The sequence below is a fragment of the Nanorana parkeri genome, unplaced genomic scaffold (assembly GCF_000935625.1).
Source record: "Nanorana parkeri isolate BGI_ZX_2015 unplaced genomic scaffold, ASM93562v1 scaffold56, whole genome shotgun sequence".
Classification (NCBI taxonomy): Eukaryota; Metazoa; Chordata; class Amphibia; order Anura; family Dicroglossidae; genus Nanorana; species Nanorana parkeri.
The window spans coordinates 100,943-109,243 of record NW_017306324.1 but is presented as its reverse complement, the minus strand read 5'-3'; the positions used below and the strand labels follow the sequence as shown (position 1 = coordinate 109,243).

Genomic DNA, 8,301 nt, shown 5'->3' with positions numbered 1-8,301 from the left:
TCCCCAGTCTAGTAACAAGCCACCAACTCCCTAGGGCGGGAGCTCAGCGCTGCCATGGAGTATAACCAGGAAAAGAAAATTACGGTTTATCCCCCACAGGCTTACCTTGCCCCTGCAACATTCCGCATACTGAAAATTTCGCCGGCTTAATATAAAAACATGGCTTTCATGAGGAGGATACCTCAGACCGAAAATGAAAGCTGTTTCTTCCCAAGGGGACACCCTTGCTCGGGGCCGAGTCTTGGGAACCTCCCAGGGGAGAGAGGCTGAACTCCCCTGAGGCCATCCAGAACTCCATGACTTCATATTCCTTTGCTTTAGTACACAAGTATAACCCTGTCCTAGGGGGGACAGGAACAAAAAAGACTGGGGAAGCCGGCTGGAGGAGGGGCTTTTATGGAGAGGGTTAGGTCATGTTTAACCCTTTTGGTTCCTGTCATCTAGGGGTAATTGGAGCTAACACCCAATGGTCAGCGCTGCCATGGATATGGCCAGGAAAATAAAGTTTGGCTTTTCAGGACATTTGGAAAAAGGAAAATTTAAGACGCCAAAAATTAAGATGACATTTAACATGACGGCAGAAAAAAAAAAAACTATTGGGAAAAAAAAACATGTGTCAAGCATCTGCCGAAACCCGGGATCGAACCAGGGACCTTTAGATCTTCAGTCTAACGCTCTCCCAACTGAGCTATTTCGGCTGCTGTAGCTACAATGTGCTGGACTCCCTCCTCCTGATTACACAACGCTCCATCATCAGAATGCATTTCTAAAGCATTCCAAATGTTAATCCGGAGTTCCTTATCCATTTCCTGTCCATAGAAGACCACAAATTCCCTCCTCCCCCATTCATCACTCTCCTTCTGCATCCTCCATGCTTCCCCCCTACTGCTTTAATACCAAGTTCACCTTTCATACCATGCACCATGTTTAGGGTGTGATGTAGAACATGGTGCCAGTGGCGTCACAAGTGGGGGTGCGGCCCACACCCGGGTGACACCATAATGACTGACAGTCATTTTGGTGTCACCCCCCTCTGAAAAGTCCGGCACAGGGTCATGGACCGAGAGCCCGACAGGTTCAGGAGAGAGGAGGCGACCCGGCGGCATACCTCATCCCACCGGGTGACTGTCCCCTCCTCTCTCTGCCGGCGTCCATCACCAAGATGGCCGTCGGCAGGTATCAATAAGATGGTCGCGCATGCACGATGACGTCACGGCGGGGTGTCACCCGGTAACCGCTCTGGGTGACACCCGGACTCGGGACGCCCTGTGTGGTGCCATTCCTCATCCCCCACCCTTGAACTGCCCCTTCCCCCCAACATACCTAAACCACAAAGAGGAAATGTGAATCAGTCCCATAAGCCACCTCGGCAGAGGTGACTTATAGTTCTCAATGGAGTACAAGAGCGGTGACATTGACACACTTGTAGTCCATTAAGAACTTCCTCTGGCTAGATAACCAAAGCTCTGTACGGACCTGGGGCTGGAGCAACGGTCTGCAGGAGCCTGTGCACTGCACCCTGATCGCACTTGCAACACTTTGCAGACTTAAATGCAAATATATATATATAGTTAATGAATAAATTCATTTTTTTTTATATTGATGCAGTTAGTAATTTATTGGGCTTTAATCAGTCCATTTCTCCCAGCTCATGCTATGCATGCCCCGTGCTTGAAATGCTGCCAATCATGTATAAAGTAGCAGCTTCATGCTATGAATAGTAACAGAATGCAGCCATCACTGTCAGAGCGAGGAGTCTATGACGCCCCATAGAAAACATTTATAAAGTGACTTCTGTGCTTTCTCTAGCACGAGTCTCTGTGGCGCAATCGGTTAGCGCGTTCGGCTGTTAACCGAAAGGTTGGTGGTTCAAGCCCACCCAGGGACGCGAGATTTTTTTTTGTTTGTTTTTTTTGTTAATACCCTTTAAAAATACTGTTATTTAATATAATTGAAAAAAAGTATATATATTTTGGTGTGGGACGTGACGCTTTGCAGATCACATCTACCCCACGTGATTGCAGGACAGTGAAACACAAGTGTACAGAAATCAACACTACAGTAATCACGTGACCTAACTGTAGCAGTGCAATTACTCAACTTGGCCACACGGTGTCGCTGCGATCACACACATGAGATAAGGGACTGGCCATAATGAGGCTACAGACATTCTCAAACAGAAATGTAAGAAGCTTTTTATTGCAGAAGACGCATAGTACATCACTTCCTGTTCCTCCGCAGGGAGCATGGGTAGCAGCCAGGACCGTTCCTTGCACCAGAGGAGTGCAAACAGTGATAGCTGCTTGCATTATGGCTGAGGGCTCTTGAGAAGAGTACTGAGGCAGGGTGCTGTGATGTTTTCAGGAAGATATGGACAGCACCCTGCCGTGACCACCAGTCATGATCTACCTGCATGGTATAGCGAAGCCCAGGGACGCAGTGATGACAGCACTGGGTCCTAAATAAGATCTGTAATGAAGGCCGGAAAGGTTTTATTTTTCATTAGCATGTTGACCACGTGGGACAGAAGGAACCAGAGAAGGCAAACTATAAACAGATTGAAGTTCTTCTTTCCATTAAAAATCCAAGACATGAAAAAAATAATGAATATAAGTAACTAAACCGTTGTCACAGCCTTGACCATTGCAAAGGCCAAAGATTTCCGGGAACAATTCCAAGGACAATCCTTCCAGCCCCTTGGAATACCCTCTGACACTACACTACACAGGTCAGAGATGTGGCTTCTGTCTCCCTGTCCGTGTCAATAAAGTTGAGTCGAACGAAAGAGAAAGAAAAAAAAAAGAGGCAGTAGAAAGCGCGTTCCCCGCAGTGCTCTGCGCAGAAAGGGGGGAAGGTGTTGTGAGCGCGCGGGCACGTGACCGCTAGGCTCTGATCGGGAACGCGCTCAGTCAGACAGCGGCCGAGAGAGGGAGAGAGATTATAGTCCCTGTCCGGTCGGTCTGCTGGACGTCGCCATGTACCGAGCGCTGTACGCCTTCCGCTCCCCGGAGCCCAACTCGTTGCCCTTCTCGGCCGGGGAGAACTTTCTCATCCTGGAGAGGAGCAACCAGCACTGGTGGCTGGCCAGCCGCTGCAGCAGCGGGGACACGGGCTACGTACCGGCCTCCTACCTGGAGAGGATCAAGGTGAGAGGGGCGGGGCCCGGCTGGACTGTGTGACGTCACAGGCGCGGCTGATTTCTTCCTGGGCTCGGTGACGTCGCCAGCGCAGCTGCTCCTGGGTTCGGTGACGTCACGGTTTGTTGACAGTGGGAGAATCTCAGTGATGGAATGGGTTTCCACTGTAGAGGAATGGTCACTGCAGTGTTGCTGAATGTCAACATATACCCCAGCCAGGGTTACCAGACCTGCAGCATTTAAAGGGTTAGCCCACCTTTTCACAAAAAAATTATTGGGTGACATAACTCACAACACCCGCACCCTTCTGTTTCTTGCTTTTTCCTTGATAACTATCAGGTGATACTGCCAGTTACACACTTCCTGTCCTATGGTGACAATATACTCCGGGTCCTTGCAGTGCCTGCCTCTCCATTCTTCCTCCATACTCCGGGTCCTTGCAGTGCGTGCCTCTCCATTCTTCCTCCATACTCTGGGTCCTTGGTTTCCAAATGAGATGCAAAATTTGCTCTCATCACAAAAGAGGACTTTGGACCACTGAGCAACAGACCAGGTCTGTTTTTCTTTAGCCCAGGTAAGGCGCTTCTGACGTTGTTTGTTGTTCAGGAGGCGTGACAAGAGGAATACGACATTTGAAAGGATAAGCAGCGGGCTGATGAGCTCACCTCTCTGTCAGTCTACTCTCTCCTCCTATCAGCACGGCCCTTTGTTAGTGCATGAGCTTTGCATTACATATGTTTGGCTCCTTGTACGTCTCACTCTCCCAGTCTGGGCTCTGCTGTACAGTGGATTGCAGGACACGGGTAGCGGGTCCATTCCAGGGACTCGCAGTGTTTGCTTTAAAAAAAAAAAGGAAAAAAATATTTTCATTTGTCTTTTAATATCTTCCTGGAGTTCATCATCAACATGCAGAGTGACCACCCCGGAACTGTGCCACATCCCCCTAACATTTAGGGCCTTTTATACTTTTCAGTCCTCTCATGATAGCGACATCTTCACCCCGACGCACATCTATCACTCCTCACATGGATCATGTGCGGCTTATCTTTAATCCCTAAAAATTGACTGTTTCCTTAGAAAATGAGACGGTGCCTGAGGCACGCCGCCGTCGGTGTGTCTCCCGCTGTTCCCTCTCTCTAATATCATATAATTGCTGATAGCGGGGAGTCTCCGGCTCCATTCTGAGGGTTCAGTGAAATCCTCCGCCACATGTATTTATGGGCCCATTCACACCGATTGCGGTGCGTTCCAGAGCGGTAGCTGCTGGAACGCACAGCAATCGCACACTAAACTCCCTCCTTCGTTCTGGGGTGGGAGGGGGCGTGGCGGTGCATTGAAGTCAATGGCACCCCAGCCTTGCCCACCCGCAGTGCGATTGGACGCATGGCAAAACATTGTTTGCATTCCGGTCCGCTGCGAACGCCAAAAAATAGAGCGTGCACTCGTGCAGCATTTTTTTTGCATTCAAACTGGACCGGAACACAAGCAATGTTTTGCCACGTGTCCGATCGCACTGCTGGCGGGGGCGTGGCTGCTGTGTCATTGACTTCAATGCCCCTCCCCAGAGCGATGGGGGAGCTTAGTGTGCGATTGCTGTGCGTTCCAGCATCTACCGATCTGGAACGCACCGTGATTGGTGTGAATGGGCCCAAAATACCTGATTTTCCGGCCTGGACCGTCACTACACCAGACTGCTACAGACAAAGGAGGGAAATGGCTTATTATGGCACACCACTCATGTGAGGGGTTCAGACTTCACTTGCTTCATGCTTGTTCGGGGTCAGTCACTCGGAAAGCAGTGTGGCCAGAGACAGCCAGGCAAGTAGCATTTACTGAGGGAGTTCAGCAGCGATGGCTTACTTCTGGAAGGGAAGGTTTCCTTAAACCGGCTGCACACTTGTGCTTTTTTTGGAAATGGGGAAGGGAGGCCACACACTACTCAGCAGAAGCCAAATTACATCATTGTTCTTTCCTTACCATGTGATGTTGTGTCATGTGACATTTTGTAACCCGTCGTAGCACATTGTACTGCGTTTAAAGAAGAGCTCCGGGAAAGATTTGTAGTAACCCTTGCAGTGGGTCTACCCCCGCACTGTAAGGGTTAACTGCTCATTTTGGTTTAGGAAGGAAAATAAAGTTATACTCGCCTGATCCTCTGAGCCGGCTGTGACAGCGCTCCCCGCAGCCTGTCTCCTGCTCTGCTGAAGCAGTGGAATGTCCCTTAGCACATCCTATACACTGTGTATAGAATGTGATGATTGAGGACCCTTAGACCGCTGCAGTGGAGGGGGGCGTATGCTCCAGGGTAGGGCTGCAGCTAACTATTATTTTCATAACTGATTAGTTGCATTAAAAAGATGTCTCTCCCTCTCCTCCAACCAACTAATCGATAATGAGAATAGTTGACAACTATTCTCATCCATTAATTGGTTGCAGCCCTACTCCAGGGACCGGTCTAAGAGTAAGCCGGCTCTGAGGATCCGGTGAGTATAACTGTTTGTTTTTCCTTTCCTAGATCAAAATGAGCAGTTAACCCTTGCAGTGCGGATGTGTTCATCTCCAGCCACGGATCCTTTCCTCACTCTTCTTGCCCTCTGTCATGTCTGCAACTCAAGGAAGGAACCTTCCTTTTAAGTAACCAGAGCAGAGACCGATGGCTCATAGTGGTCCTGAAGGTCAGGACACACCTGCTTATTCATGTAGATACAACAGCTGAGGAAATTCCATTGACGGCAGAAGCCTCTGCTCTACGTTCCTTCGGATGAGCAGCAAATGCTGATTTACAAAGAATCCTGTACTGTGAGAGATACGGAGACGGCCATTGCTTCCAAAAATGCCAACTGCCTGGCTGTCCCTGGATGTAGTACTTTAACGCAGTGGTTCTCAAGCTGTGTAACCTCTGGACCCACATTTGTCCTCGGTCATTAAGTTGCTACACAAGTCACACGGCAATGGAACGCACGGCATTGCGGTACCGCACGCTACCGTGCGTGAGATTGAACTGTGGGCGGGAGGTGCGTCTGGGGTGCCATTCCAATGAATGACAACGCAACGCACCTCCCACACCAGAATGCTCAGTAGGTGTGATCCAGGACCGTTCAATGAATGCACTGTACTTGTGTGAACATGCCCTCAAAAACACTGACAGACACACACAGCCACAGACACAATCTCACACTCCTATACACTCCAAACATTTTTTTTAAGACGCACCCATTCTCCCTACCTTAAGAGAATTGGATTGGATTCTCAGCCTGAGGTGTGGGCTGCTGTGCTGTGATGGAGCTCCATCCATATGTGCAATGCTTGTACAGCTCCCTTGCGCGCCTTGTAGAGGTCCCGGGAGACAGAATGTGACGTCACTCCGGTCCAGGCACCTCTACAGGACATGGGAGGGAGTTATAATCAATACACGTATGGATGGAGCTCCCTCGCAGCCATAGCCCCATCCCATCCCACCTCAAGCTGACACTCGGCGTTGAGTAGCATATGAATGGCTGGTTGTCGCAAGAACTGACAGCGCTGCGCTAGGGGAAGGCTGAGAGGCCTCTCGCCTACAAAAATGGTAAGGCATGTGGCGACCCACTGAACACGGGAGCTAAAGCAGAGACACCGGCACTCCAAATTTGCAAAATACGTCTATTTATTGACGTGCATCGTGGTAAAATGCGACCCACTGAACACCGGGTCGCGACCCTCTTTTGGGTCACGACCCACAAGTTGGGAACCAAGGGTTTAGGACCCATTCACACCAGATCATCACCAGACCAGATTGTTTCCAGACCCAAAATGCATCCTAATGTATTCCTATGCTATTTCTGGCCTCTGTTCACACCAGCACAGTCCGTTCCAGACCAGGTCAGAAAAATACTGCATGTCTCATTTTGAAATGCACTGGAACTGTGGGCAGGTTCTCACCATTTTCCGGACCAGAGGGTATATTAACCAAGACACCGAACTCCTCTTATCTGCTTCCTTTCGCTTTGGTAAATATACCATTGGAAGTGTTTTATTATATCTGTTTATAATACATGTTTCTTCTTTTGTTTATTACTGGTAGTTCACATTGTATCTTGTTGTGTGTTAAAGGATTATTTCAGTTCCCACTTCTTGTTTTGTTATTACTCTTTAACGTTTCCCGCTCCGCCCCGATACCAGTTCTATTTATCGGAGTGTAGAAGTGATTCTTGTTTCCTGTGATCAGGGAAGTGAAGGGAACTTCAGTAGGAGACGCTGTGTAATTATGTCCTTTTATAATGTTCTTCCCGGAGATCAGAAAAGTGGATTGTTTGTGTCAATTCCCAGTAATAGTTCATGTAGCAATGACTTTGTTTTAAAGGAGAACTATGAGGCGAGTGAAAATCACTCGGCCTCAAAGTTCGAGCCGACTTGTGACAATGAAACTGTCACATGTCGGCTCAATAGATCGGGAAGTGAGGGAACACATACCGTTGCTCGCTCATTTCTCGATCTATCCCTGCAGAGAGAGGTGACTGTCACTCACGGCTCCCTGCAGGGATTCCCCCCCTCCCCGATCCTCCAGCACTGACTGGCGGAACAGACGGGCGAGGGGGCGGGTACAGCTGGCTCTGCCTCTAGATAGGCAGAGCCAGCTATCAATCACGCAGCTGGGTGGATCTCGACATTGATATCCGGATCCGTCCCGCCTGCGGCGTCTCAGTATACCCCGAGCTGTAGCTCGTTGCATACTGAACTTTGGGTGACGGGAGAACACTAGTTTGTGTCCTCCCGTTACCCTTAGAACTATGGGGTAAAGCCCTGACCCCATAGTTCTCCTCCTTTTAACCGTTGTATATTGTTCTAAAGCTAATGCAACCCACTGAATGATGTATACCGCGTTTCCCCGGAAATAAGATACGGTCCTATCTTTTTTGGCTTAAAAAAACACACTAGGTCTTATTTTCTGGCAGGTCTTATTTTTTTTTTTTTTTAAATGTACAACAATCCAAAGTCAATGCAAATCTAAATTAAATAATCCAAAATGGCAAAATTGAGAATGGGGTGATCAGGGCAATCAGTGGGTGCCGTACCTTTCCAAGAGCAATTTGGTAACCAGAATGAGCAAAACGCACTTTCACTATGGATTCCTCACAGGCGGAGTGCATTTGGTATCACTTATGCGGCTCTGCTCCCTCCGCTGCTG

At 49.0% G+C, this 8,301-nt stretch overlaps 2 non-coding genes across 2 annotated transcripts; one reads left to right on the top strand and one right to left on the bottom strand.

The window, feature by feature from the left end:
• Window positions 1-625: 625 nt before the first annotated feature.
• Window positions 626-698, bottom strand: TRNAF-GAA. The gene has a single exon. It is a non-coding gene; the product is annotated as a tRNA-Phe (tRNA).
• A 1,116-nt stretch (window positions 699-1,814) lies between these two features.
• Window positions 1,815-1,888, top strand: TRNAN-GUU. The gene has a single exon. It is a non-coding gene; the product is annotated as a tRNA-Asn (tRNA).
• The last annotated feature ends 6,413 nt before the right edge of the window (window positions 1,889-8,301 follow it).